This window comes from Cupressus sempervirens, chromosome 2 (genome assembly GCF_028749045.1).
Source record: "Cupressus sempervirens isolate cs-2001-9-10 chromosome 2, ASM2874904v1, whole genome shotgun sequence".
Taxonomy (NCBI): Eukaryota; Viridiplantae; Streptophyta; class Pinopsida; order Cupressales; family Cupressaceae; genus Cupressus; species Cupressus sempervirens.
Genome location: NC_143119.1, coordinates 271657770 through 271669994, shown reverse-complemented (window position 1 = coordinate 271669994; position 12225 = coordinate 271657770). Strand labels below are relative to the sequence as shown.

At 33.6% G+C, this 12225-nt stretch overlaps 1 pseudogene; it reads right to left on the bottom strand.

Moving 5' to 3' along the window:
- Positions 1–6878: 6878 nt before the first annotated feature.
- On the bottom strand, positions 6879–12005 carry LOC149572104 (sucrose transport protein SUC9-like; annotated as a pseudogene).
- Between the last annotated feature and the right edge of the window lie 220 nt (positions 12006–12225).

Below are 12225 nucleotides of genomic sequence, written 5' to 3'. Positions count from 1 at the left end.
TCACCATCCCAGTAACAAATGTATAATGGATAGTAATATTAAAACCTAGAAGGATTTCTACCGAAGAGGTAAAACTGATGCTAAAGATAACAATCTAATTTTGGAAAGTGAAGTAAAAGCGATTGCAATAGATGATCTAGTACTCAATTATGAAGTATTTGCCAAGACTTCAAAAATTGTGGCAAAACATTTATGTGAGCTAGTATTTTAAAAAAGAAGCCCCATTTTATACATTTGTGAAGTTGTATATTAAAAGTGTTACTCTATATTTTGACTTTTACTAGCTTTGAGGATGAGTCTCTTTAAGGAAAAGGGCATGTTGTGTGCCTAGACACAAAATAATATTATACTTGTTTTCTAGCCTATAGCCCTAGTTCCCAAAAATACATCTCTTCTTTTCAAAATGCAATAGATAGAACCACCATTGTTTGAGTACTCTTTCTTTACAGTCAGGAATTTTTAGTTACAGTTTATCTTAGGGGAGCATGTACTTCCCATATTTTGCAAATATGGTGTTGTTTGATATTTTTCTACAATTCATTCTATGAATTTTTAAGGAACTCCTCAGAATCTGCACTATAAAGGAAAGAAAACAACATTCAAAACTAAAATGAAAACCATTTATTTCATTGGTAAACAGTAGGGAACATAGCCCTCTAATGGTAGAAATGAAAGCTCAAGGTGAAAAAGGCTTCTAAGGAGATGCAAGCAAGATGATTAAAGATTTTTTTCATTCTTGATAGATAGAATCATACCTCAAAAATCCATCCATAGGTTCCATGAGAGGTTCCCAAAAGTCATGCTTTTCCTTGTATGACCTTGTCACTAATGACAAATTTATTGTTGAATTTAAGTGATGGAGTCTTCCATGTAAACTAGACATGATGCCTGTGAAACAAATGTTCAACAATGGAACCATCTGCATGGACAAATGTAAAGTGAAAACCAATGTCAAACCAATGATGGATTCCATGATTTAAACATCATCATATAGATCAAAATTATTGAGATATAAAATTTACATAGCCATTTTCATCACTAAATTGTGAGAGTACATGCAAGTGAAGTGTCACATTGCAAGATTCTTGCCCATGAAATGCTCACCAGACCCCCAAAATCATCAAAAAGTGTTGTTGAAATCCTTTGTACTTGGGCATCAATTACTAAGTCATCTGGTTCATGGGAATTGGTTTGATCAACCAGTCTCAGGGAAAACCTTCTTGGTGGCTATTTTATTCTAGTTCTTACAAGGAATGTACCAACCTATAAATTGCCTCACATGGTCAGATTCTAGAAAAAAATAAAAAGAAACTCAATTATCCTTTTGCAAAAGTGATCAACAGATTATACCTCACTATCTAGCATCCATATGCTAAAGTCTTTTCTTATCTGTTTAATTTTAGTTGTGTCCCAAATACTGTTATCAGGGAACTGAGCTTCAATTACTAAATCATTGTGAATACAATGCAATGATTTGAATTCACCTAGTTTTGGGGGAGATTTTCTTGCAATTCATCCTAGAGAAACATGTCATGGAGGAGCCTAAGGTAACCAAAAGGAGATACTTTTGATGCCTCTATGTTTATATATTTGTCCCATTTTTATGAAGTCTAATGGTGGTTTTAAAAGAACCCTGTCATTTAGGTCATGATGAATCAAACTTTCATTTGGAGGCTCAAATTTGCATTCCAAAACATTTCAACAATAGGAGAAATGTTAATAATAGCAGTTGCTTGAAGTAAAAAATAAAGAAAAGAATTATAGAAATTGACCTATACAGTGAAGAATTGAACATGTAATGAAGATAGTTAAGAACCAAGATTGATGTACAACAATTTAAAAATATAGATAAAATGTGCTTTTCCTGTTGAGGTATAAGTGGCATCTACTGTTGCTGTTGCTGTTGTTGAATGGGCGCAGCTCCAGACCGCCTAACATTAGGTCACTATCCTTGTTGTGGCTAAACCAGAAGAAGATATAAATTTGGAATAGGTGCATTTCATGGCCTAATACCAGGGACAAGCTATTGTTGATAACCAAATCCACCAAGCTGCAACAAAATTGGCATCAGATCATAAACTACTGACGAAAACAATGCTGAATGAAGAACTTGCAAAAATTTGGAATGGTTTTCCAAGCATGACATGCTAAAAAGGGAAATTTGTTCTTATATAAGAACATAAAAAATAAAAGTTGATGAACATTGATAATTTCATTTCAGATTGATCACAAAACAAAAATTGACACATCCTTTTCTTCAAGATGAGCATAGAGCCATTTGCAAGGTATCAAAATTAACTTTGAATTGATTAGCATAGATTAACAACATCAACAACAAATATATCAAAAAATATGAATATATATCATATTTACTTGAGGTGGCATGAGTGTGGGTGGCTGCTGTCCATAGAACATCAGTTGGCTTAGACCTGGGCCTCTAGGAGGGTATATGGGAAGATGAGTTGGCATAGCTTGTGCCACACCAACCAGATTTTGCATTTGTGAGAATTGTGCTTGCATAAAACAATCAAGAGATGCCAAATTAGTATGGCATTTCCACTGATAGAATACTAATAATTTCAATCAACCAAATAGACATTGTGAATCAATAATTCCCAAAGTCATACTAGTTACAACAATATTTTGAGTAAGAAAATACATTCCAGTAATAAACACACATTTAGGTGTTGGAAATGATTGAAAAGATCATGAGGGAGATTGTTGGAAATGATTGAAGAGATCATACATAAAAAGTAATGGAACTGGTAAAGAATTTTCTCAATCATTATTTTGTCATTGATGTCAAACTTGCTACTTGTAGGAATGACAATTGCTTTAGTGATCCAAATACTATCAATTGGTTGATTGACAAGGAGGAGGCAATCAATAAGATGTAACTAGTACACCTAGAGAAAGGTTGAAGTTATGATGTTGTAATGAAGTACAAGGATCAGCTAAGCCATTGATGAAAAAGTGTATTGATGACATACTCTAAGACACAGAGAATGGGCACACTGAAACATATCAAAGATGTAAGGTTTTAGCTAAGTCATTTGTAAAGCCTAACTAAGTCTATTAGAAAGGAAGCTGAGCAAGCTAGTAAGTGCCGAATAGATTCCTAGTTGAAGGCGAGAAAATGATCTTCACATGCTGAGTGAAATTTAGTAAGTGTCGAGTGAACTTTAGTAAGTGTCGAGTGAACTTCATTAAGTGCCGAGTGAACTTCAGATGCTGAGTGATCTTCAAGTGCTGAGTAGGATACAAGTGTTGAGTAACATAGAGGTGTTGAGCATCAATAAACCAATAATGCTGAGGTGCTGCATTATTTCTAAGATTGAAGATTCGTGGCACAGAACACCATGTAGAACATTTTTGGAGAATACAACTAGACTCTAGACAAAGTTTCTAGATAAGAGCAAGATATGGGGTAGATAAACTGTATCCTACCTAATCCATTTGAAACCCTAAAGTTGGAGAGGGAGAATCAAGCGGCAAAGGCAATCCAAATTTCTATTTAAGGAGTAATAAGGTCATGAAGCAGAAGAAAGGAGGCCAAGCATGAAAGCATAAAGTGCTGAAGGAGGTGCTAAGGAGTAAGAGAGCACAGATACTCTGCTTCAACAGATGAGCATAGATATGGTTGCATTGGTATGATGAGTAAGAAGACTTAAGGAGATGAAGCTTGAGATGACAAGATGTCAAAGTTAAAGTGATTAAAGACAAGCAAAAGGACTGAACTGAAATGTGATCTGAAATCTGCAAAATATGTTGTAAGTTGTACCAAATCAAAAAGCTATTATTGTTACTCTCTAACAGTTGTAACAAATAGTTTAAATCCTATGAATTTAGGTTGGTTTAATAACCATGTTATAAATCCTTTAACAGGGTGACATTCCAAGTGAATGTTCAAAAGTCCTTTGACCAGGCCCATTCCTAACAGTATGGTGAAATCCTCTAACAAGGTCACATTTAACAGTGTGTTGTAAGCCTTTAACAAGGTAGACTTTTAACAGGGCATCACTTTAGAAGAGTGAAAATTAAGTAGCATGTTACTACTGGTTTTTCCCAAATTGGGTTTCCACATAAATCACTGTGTCATGTGTTGATCTTGCATGTTTTATCCCTGCATATTGATTTGCTGTAATTTGCTAAAATGATTGATTTAAGTTTGGATGGATGAAAAGTTTATGGGCTCACTATAATTAGAAAAAAAGTATTATTAGGGCATTTAGACCTTGAATAACTAATTCACCCCCACCTCTCAGTTATTCTAAAGAATTCTAACATTAGGAACCCAACACTTCCTAAATTTCTACCCAGACTTAATTATCTAACCTACTGACTATATTATTAATACCCTTCCACCCCCTATAACCTCATGACCATTCTTTCCTACTCTTATCAGAAATAGTTCATCAAGATAGCTCAAGTCCATACTGAATTTCTTAATGATTGAGTTTCTGTATATAGTTTTCTTATTTTAGGGCACCAAAATAGGTTTTATCCCCTCACACAAGTAAATGATCTATTAAAATATCCTAGATTTGTAATTATAAAACTTTTCTTAGAACAAAATGCCACAATCAAATTGTGAACTAGAGAATAGTGCAAGGCCACACAGGTAATTACTTCCCACAAATACTATGATAAGAAAAGATAATGCTCACACACTACTTGAGATCTAAAATAGAACAAGCTTAACAATACATTGCAATATATATATATGGATCTTTTGGCACTATTACTAAAATCATTTACCTTCTAGGTAAGTACATAAGTTTGTTTCAATATACAAATCTTCAAAAGGAATTTCATATCAGAAAAAAAAGAGTAACAAAAAATGAATTAAATTGTAGTGCACTAGGAATAATGTAGCGCATAATGAGTACTAAACCTCAATTGAACAAAAGACTATACAATGCTTTCAATAAAATTGATGCTACACCTAAACCATCAGTTGTAGCAAGCTACTTGAAGATATGTAGTACAAACCATCCCAGAGAATAACCTCTAATTTTTAAAACTTTCGCTTTTATTGGGTGAAGTTTTACTTTTTGCCTTGGCAAAGTCAACTAGGTCTTCAAATAGCTTATCTTCAGGTTTAACTTGTTTGGTGGAAGTTAAAGATTGTTGTGGATATGCATCATTGTAAGTTCCATCATGAATGGAGATATTTTGTGTCCTTGATATCAACTCATCATTTGTTGATTCACTATAACCATATGTAGAATGGCCGGAACACAAAGCCTGTTGCTGCTGAAAAAACTGTTCTCTTTGATTGTGCTTTGCTGGAGGAGAGGGAATAACTATTCTAACATTTCTATCATATATGGGAGGTCCTTTAAAATTATCTACACCTTGTGATGTATTTTGTGATTGCTCCACTTCCCAAGGAGCAAGAGGAAGGCTTTCAGGAGTCTTTTGTGTTGATGCCTTTGAATTCTATGATTGTGGCCCATATAATAGAATTGATTATTGTGGACGAAGAGACTGCCCTACTGGATTTGACCATTGCAAACCTTGGCTAAAGTTTTTAAAACATGACTCTAGGCCATGGTGTGGAAACTTCTAGTATTCATTTTGTTGTGTTGATGAAATCTCTAAAGAGTAACCTCCTTTTTGATATGGAGAATTTGATTGTGAATTCAAAGGATATGGAGAAGTTTGCTGAGAAAGAGATACTAGTTGGGGGGGGCAAAGTTTGCTGAGAAAGATATGCCGTCACTAAAACCCTAGCCATGAAGAACTAAAGGTGCATCTAAAAAAAGCATGTAAACCATATTTTAGACTTGAGATTCATCTAAAAAAATTCCATACAGGTTTTCCTCAAGAAAGTTCACCAGCGATCGAAATAACTATGAAGAACTAAAGATATGTATGGAATTTTTTCAGATGCATCTTTAGGTTTTCCTTAAGAAAGTCTAGATACATTTTTTTGATCGCTAGTGAACTTTCTTTGAAAACTTGAGATGCAAGAATTCCTCAAGCTCTAGTGATGATTTTGGCATAATGGAAACTCCTCAATCTTAAGATGAAGGATTTATTTACCCAATATAAATAGTTGCAAAAAAGAAGAAGTTTGGATGCTTATCCTCCAAACAATGAAAAATAAACACAAAGGATGTTTCATGCCAAACCACATCAAACCTGATCTAGAGGATATATTCACCATTAACAATTGAAATCATACTTAATAACACTTCATTGAGCCAATTCAAAGTTCATCTAATACATTAATTAAGTGAAACATTGAAAACATTTGCAAATAAATGCATTAAATTTTGAAATTAAAATGCCCGGCTAGCCATGAAAGACACATCATCATTGCTATCTCATCTAAAAGTTTTAAATATTACCTTGTATAATTTTAAATGAAACATTGAAAACATTTGCGAATAAATACATTAAATTTTGAAATTAAAATGTCAGGCTAGCCATGAAAGACACAACGTCATTGGTATCTCATCTAAAAGTTTTAAATATTCCCTTGTATAATTTTAACCGTGTAAAGTTGCTCTAGCGTAACTAAAAGAAAAGAATATGGAAAATTATACCAATTTTCTACATTCTATATTCTTTTCTACATTCTAATAACTGACTTATAACTGTACATTACTTCATAGATAAAAAGTGGTTGAGCCTACTGAAGTGAGACCAGCCTATTTATTTTGCATTTGTTAATAATATTTTGCAGAATCAACATCATTCAGTTTGAGACACTTGGTAAAACTAGAAAATTTCATTAATCTTGGGTAGATATATTATATCTTGACAAACAAAACAAATTTGTAAGTTTACTTGTACAACATTATGAATTCTCACAAGCTCGTGAGGGATGGGTCATTAGGCACAAAAAAATTATTGAGTGCTAGATGTAGTCAGTCCAAAAACATGACATTTGATGAAATTTGAAGTAAAGTGATGATATTAGGGATCATCAAGGAATGGGGAGAACTACTAGTTCGTAGCAAGCAAGAAGGATGAAATTCAGGAGGTGGTGAGGGTAGCAGAAAAAGAGCTACTGTTCCACCAGCCAACGCAGAAATTGATGCCAACACAAATGTAGGGAGATTTCCACCTCCAAATAGTGCATCCCATGGTCCACTTTCTATAGACAAAATAATCCGATGAAGCAATACAATAAGCTACATAGAAGATCTGACAAAAATTGGGTGGAAGAGAGGAAATTATATGTGACAAAAAATTTAAGCATTTACCTATGGAATGACAATTGAAAGATTAAGAACTCCCATAGACAGTCCTGAAATGAAAAAAGAAAATTTCAAATGATTATGCCTTTCTTCATTTGAGAATATGATGTTGACTTCAATCAGGGTAAAAACACACACTTGTGTCAATTTTTATCAATAAAATGCCACAATAAATCAATGAGACAGAAAAATTTTGCAAGTTCACTACCCAATCAAAAGGCCAAGGAAACCTAATAAATAAAGTAACTAAAATTATAAACAATGTAGCATGAAGCAATAGAATTAAACTAAAATAATCTAAAACTAAATCTTCAAAGCATTAAAATGTCAGAAAAGATATTAAGATTGTATTCACAGCCAATCTTGTGAAAAGGCCAGTTCGTATATTTAGAGCATACTTAAACAGATCCAAGATAAGTTTGTTTATGGAGAACAAAACTATAGCTAGAACAATTCGAAAGGCCAGAATCCTTTTCAATAACCACATTAGGGCAATAATAAAACTTCACAAATTTTTTTTAATATGGTTGTTATCTTTGAGACTAACATAAAATTCACTTGTTAAATTGCAAACTATTGCAAAGCCCAAAAAAGGAGGAACATTTCTGTGCTTTGACTAAAATAATGTTCCATGGCAAGAGACCCTTGGACCATATGAGATTTTTAGATGAGGCTAGTAGCAAGTATAAATTTGTTGAGGGTTGATACAAAGTTATTCAGGAAGAAATGTTATCACTCCCACGTCTAAGTTTTCGATTTCACATTCCCCACATTCCTCAAAAAGGAATATAAGGAGAACAAATTTTGATGAGAGGTGTATTAGGAGTGCTCCTGATTCAGGATTGGCAATTAGAAAATTTGAAAAAAGATAGGAAGGAAAATTGCCTCTCAATAATCCTGTGGATAGGACCCTTGGCTGTATCTAATTCTCAAATATTTTTGATCCTTTTGTCCCTTTTTGTGAGTCGGGGTGACTGTTTCTACTAGCCTGCCCCTTAACACTATACTTTTTTTGTTTATTGGGGTCCATCTATAAATATTTTCTGATTTTTATAAATGGGTTGGGAACCTTTTAAAATCCCTCTTTTGCGATTATTTAAACAAGAATAGGACATGCAATACAAAGCTCTAGTTTGCATCAAGTTCAGAAGCATAAGTGCCACTATCCTTGTAAATCACAAAAAAAGGGGCCAATTAGATGGTAACTATTAATTAAAGTCAGAAGACTATTATATTGAAATGAGCTAGATATCTCTGGCCACATCTTACTTGAACTTGCAAGGTGATCTTGTATCCCCCGACCCTTTTTTGTGAATACTTAATATTTCATTAATAGAGAAGGCACTATTCATCAAAAAAATGAGCTAGATATTTCAGACAAGAGTATAGTGTGAGTGATATTTTTGACTGTAAATAGCTATGATTTCAAAATATTGTTACTTTATTTAATCTACTAAGTTAATAATATTCCTCGTAGGTATTTATCAAGTTGAGGTTAGTTGTTCAGTTATGCATAAATGTTTATGTGGTGGAAGTAGTAATTTCAATGGGCTCTCTACTATACAACAACTACTAATTCTACATTCTGAATAATTTTCATTTCTTCATATCCCTCAAGAGAAATATTCAAATATACCATGTACTTCCAAAACCAAAAAATAGTTGCACTGCAAAATTAAACTCATAAGGGATTGTGTTGATTAAATTTGCAGTAAATTTACTCACAGCCTTGGAAATGTTCATAATAATCATGAAAGCATTAGAAAAAAAAAAGTTTATTTGAGGGAATATGTTGATTGAATTGACAGTGAAAATTATTGATAGCCTTGGAAATGTTCAAAATAATTGTTAAAGCATTAAAAAGGAAATAAGTTGATTAAAGAATATTTACCTTGACTTGCTCTAGAATCTAAAGTAAAGGTTGATGTTAATGCAAAAGGAATGCTATATGTTACCTACAAATGTCACAGGTAATCAATCTTTATCAAAGTCATAAACTGTAACTATCCATAGCACAAAGAATAGCACTTACCATGATACTTTAATATCAAACTAGTTGCTTTACTAGAAACTAGAAATTATATATGTATATATATAACATCCAAGATAATAGTCAAAGGGGGAGAGTCTAAAACATACCGCAAGAGGTGCTCCAAGGGATGCAAAAACAACCAAACCTACAATTTTAACAGAACTATGAGGAGGTACAGATTCGTGATTTTTAGCAAGTTTGGTGATGATAATAGTACATGAAAGCAAAAGGCATAGAATGAAGTTTGCAATTGCCCACAATAATTTAGGGCCTATCCTGTGAGCCATAGTTTCTATCATCAAAGAAGTTGCTCCTAGCATTATTGAATTTAGCATTAGGCCAAATGATCCTAATCTGACACCTTCATCATTTAAAACTGGAAGAGGTTCAGGACCAAAAGGCTTTCCCTTATAAATTTCTTGACCCATCCAATCTATGTCAAAGAGTAAGAAGGGGAACCACACAAGCCATGTCAGTGCAGTTACAATAAGTAAATACAACATTGGAGAAGGGAGATCTCTGAAAGCACTAAATAGCTCCCATATGAATGTCTCCTGGGTTTCTTCATCAGCCTCCTGCTCCTCATCATCTTCATCATTTTCATCAATTGGATTATGAATTTTACCTCCCACTGCCTTTTCCCTTTCTTTTACTTCTGCTTGAGCCTTTGACCATCTTTTTTTAGGGGCGACTGTTACACTGAAAATGGTAGCAGCCACTTAGAGGATTATTGCTATAAAAAATGTAGACTTTAGATTAGCATAGCTGACACCACAAGCCTCTATTCTTGTGAATGGAAGAACTTTATACCATTTACTGTAAGAACCACTCGCAAATCCTAACACATTCCCTACTGCCATAAATAGTGAGAAAAAGGCATTGGCACTCCTAGTTTGTCTCTAGTTTTTTCCTGCTAGAGGAAAAGCATTTAGAAATACATATGGGTGGAGCTTCAAGAGGTGCTAGAATTTAGTAAAATATTTCATTCATCAAATTAATGTCCTTCATTTAGCAAGAGAATACAATCTAGAGTTCATTTATGTTTGCCCAGTTTTAATTTCTTATGTCTATTTTTGAAGAGCAAAATTTGCTCATGGAAACACTATATTGAGTCCTTGAATGATAGGGAGATTCAAAATTCTTCCCTCAAAATTTGCACTACTTAGTCCATGAAAATGAACAACTTTTTCCTTGGAGTGAAATTCCCTATGGACAATGTCCCTATCCAAGGAATGCAAAGAAATCATACCTTTCTAGGATACATTCAATGAAATATAAACCAAGTATGGATGTTCTTTTTGGCAAGTCTCTCCATTGAGAAAAGAAACTGCATTTGCAATAGGGGAGTCTTTAATGGGTACACACTAGAATATAAAAAATCCAAACCTATCTAGCACTGCCTTTGATGAAATATCTACTCCTAACAGGAAATGCTCGACATAAGATAATGGGATATAGCCTTTGATGAGCATAATTATTCAAACTACAACCATCAAGAGCTAAATTTTAAAACTCTATAACCATTAATAAAATCTAATGATAAATGATAAGAAATTATTGTCTTCAACCAAAGCCTCTTTAAATGTGGTATGGAAACAATTTCAAAGACCTATGATGAGCTATGGTAACGAAATATTTTGGTTGATGAAAATTTTGAAAGTAAAAATAATTGGTACATCCCTTTATAAATGGTAAATAAAAAATGTCCCATAGGTAAAACTTTCTCTAAAGGGAATAAATATAGTTGATTACGGATTAATATAGTAATAGTTTCATGAATCAAAACATTAGTCTCCATAGATTAAAAATTAATTTCCTCACCATCCTTTAATGGCTGATCTTAACAGAGACATTTTCTAAACATATACTTCCTTCAAGGTCTGTTTTCTGCATGGCTAAGCTAAGGAGGTTTTCCTAGACAACCCTTCATGGAAAAGTCTTGAAAATTGGGCATTGAAGATTGAAAACCTTGAGAGGTGGGAAATGTCAAAGTTTTGCATTAATCAAAAAGGTTTCTTTCTTTAAATATTTGAGTTGTTTTATGCACGATACTTTTTGTTGGAAATTTTCTATAAATGGTCCTGTTCAAGCGGGATTGGAGCTAACACCAACATAAGACAAATGTCTGCAAGTTGATCGATACCTTGAACAATACTACAATATGAAATTGAAAAAAAGAGAGGGGAAAAAGAAATGTAGCTCAAAAAGGCTGTAAGTAAGGCCTTAACCATCATCTTAAACATAAACTTTCTAGATACCATTGCAACAAATAGCAAAACAATATCACCACAACATACCTGATAAATCTATGAGGAGTTCCTTGCAAGGCCCTTTAAGCATATTGTTGGTAAGATCAAGGAGCCAAAACCCCAAAACAAAATAGTAATAGCTCTTGGCCTGTATGAGATTGAATCACCAAACATATATCCCAAATTGGCTTAAAATCCAATGAGCATAACTGCCATTACCACAATGCATGCTCCCATAACTATAAATGGCCTCCTTCTTCCCTAGGAGCACTCATGTCTATCACTATAATACCCCACTATTGGTTGCACAAACATGCCAGAAATTGGACCACACAGCCATATATAACTAGCCCATGTATGAGGAATACCTAAAACCTACACATATGGTGTCAATAAGGAGAGCTGCAAAGTCCATCCAAATTGGATCCCTTCTACCACTGATGCAACCCTTGCTAGAGTTCTCAAAGGAACTCCATTCTTCACTTTTCTTCCCCCACAAAAATTTCTATTCATGATTAAAACAATCCCACCAACTCCAAAAAATTGGTATCTGTATGACAAATAACAACAATTTTTCAATGAAACTCATAGAAAATTACTATGGAGATAAAAGAGGTTTCAAATGATGGATAGGCTGATAATATTAACTATTGCATGAACCTAATGATTCCAGATTATATATATGATGTCAAAGAGAAATTGCTCCATGAATCTAACAATTACTGATGATGGG